General features: G+C 41.0%; 1 pseudogene; it reads right to left on the bottom strand.

Moving 5' to 3' along the window:
• Window positions 1-955: 955 nt before the first annotated feature.
• Window positions 956-1,937, bottom strand: LOC116589964 (annotated as a pseudogene).
• Between the last annotated feature and the right edge of the window lie 316 nt (window positions 1,938-2,253).

The raw sequence follows: 2,253 nt of genomic DNA on the forward strand, positions 1-2,253 counted from the left end.
AGAAAGAAAGCCTGAAAAATGAAAGGAAGGGGGATAGAGATCTTCCTAGCCCAGAGGCCCTAAGTGACTGAGGAAAAGTGAAGAAGTAGAAGAGAAAAGAGAATGAGAATTTGCTGGGTTTGAATAGTATAATACCAATCAAGGAGAAAGAGCCTTTTCTCAGTTCCTTTTTTTCCATGAATACATGGCTACTACCGAGATGTTCACCCACTGGGCTTCAGTATGTGCCTTCTCAAAGATTCTGTGTGTGTTCTCTCAAAGATACTGCCATCTTTGCACAGCCCTAACAATGACCCACAGAAGGGGTGAAATGTGGGCAAGCTCAGCATACAATGAGAAGACTTAGTTCATTTCTCTCAGCAAATTCTCCCATTGAGTAGGGTTTCCTTTAAAAAGAGAGTGAGAGAAAAAAAAAAGAGAGAGAGAGAGAGTTATACAGCTCTCCCTGTTCTGAATTCCTTAAAGAAGCTACCCTCTTTTGCATTTCTAACAATTATTTCATATAAATATTATTCCTTGGGAATTAAGGCTTAAAATTATTATCTTAAATTTAAAATACTTCATATGGGGGCACCTGGGTGGCTCAGTGGGTTAAGCCTCTGCCTTCGGCTCAGGTCATGAACCCAGGATCCTGGGTTGGAGCCCTACATCTGGCTCTCTGCTCAGTGGGGAGCTTGCTTCCTCCTCTATCTGTCTGCCTCTCTGCCAACTTGTGATCTCTGTCTGTCAAATAAATAAATAAAATATTTTAAAAATATATAAAATACTTCATATGTAACTCCTTCTCTATTTTCAAAAGTGAATGTCCTTCCCTCCTAAATGAAACATAAAAATAGACTCAATATCAGCATGTATAGTCAAATCAAGGTTGAACAAACAAGAGCTTTTCTCTGAGTTTGACTGCCAGTAATGAACATCAGGAATCAACAAGGGCTCTTCACAATACTGGCATCAGTTAAGAGATCTTCCTATAATTCACTAGCTGTCTGCATACTCTCCTCATTGCCACCTTCATTTCTTGATTCCTGAATGTATAGATGACTGGATTCAGGAAGGGAGTGAGAACAGCATCAAAGATGGCCAGAAACTTATCCAGGTGTATGATGGGAGATGGCCACATATAGACAAATATCAAAAGACCAAAGAACAAGAATACCAAAGTGATGTGAGCTGAGAGTGTGGACAGAGCCTTGAATGAACCAGCTGAAGAGTGTTTCTGAACAGTAAGAATGATGATGATATAACAAATGATCAGCATGAAGAAGGAGCCAACAGAGATGAATCCACTACTGGATTCATAAACTCTAGTTGGTAGGTGTCTGTGCAGGCAAGTTTGATTAACTGAGGCCATAACTCTAGTTGGTAGGTGTCTGTGCAGGCAAGTTTGATTAATTGAGGCAAGTCACAGTAAAAACTGTCCAATACATTAGGACCACAGAAGGGCACGTTTACCACAAAAGTCATCTGCACCACAGAGTGGATGAGGCCAGTCATCCAGGCAGCCACTAAAAAAAGATACACATTCTTGAGTTCATGATGGTCAGAGAGTGGAGAGGCTTACATATGGCAACATATATGTCAAAGTCCGTGGCAATGAGCAGCACCATCTCCACACCACCAATGACATGGATAAAGAAGATTTGAGCAATGAAGCCACCAAAGGAGATGATCTTATGCTTTCTGAAAAGATCATAAATCATCTTGGGAGAAGTGGCTGAAGAAACTCCCAGGTCAATGAAAGAGAGGTTGGCCAACAGAAAGTACATGGGGGAGTGCAAATGAGAGTCACAAGTCACAGTGAGCATGATGAGAGAGCTTCCCATCATGCTTGCCACATAAAACGTGGAGGATAACACAAAGAGGAGAATTTGGAACTTCCGGGATCTTCATCCATGGAATACAAACTCTGACACCTCAGAATGATTTATTCTATCCATTGGTTTTGTTGGCACGGCATCCTGAAGAAGGACAATAGGAGAAAATGTCAACTATACTAATTATGTTAGTAGATTGGGAGAGAGGTCAAAAGTATGAAAGCCTGTTTCTACTACAGCATTAGGACCAAACTGATATGCTCATGTCCTCTTAACTGAGATTACCCAGAAGAATTGGTAGCTCTCATGTGGAGCTTCTCTCTATGACCAGGTCATGTCTGCATGTGATACCCTGTGCTTCCTCTCAGGGTTGATGCCATGATTACTCATGAGATATAACATAGTCAACATGAACCAAACCTTTTGATTTTGGGTTCAA

This window comes from Mustela erminea, chromosome 5 (assembly GCF_009829155.1).
Source record: "Mustela erminea isolate mMusErm1 chromosome 5, mMusErm1.Pri, whole genome shotgun sequence".
NCBI classification, from domain to species: domain Eukaryota; kingdom Metazoa; phylum Chordata; class Mammalia; order Carnivora; family Mustelidae; genus Mustela; species Mustela erminea.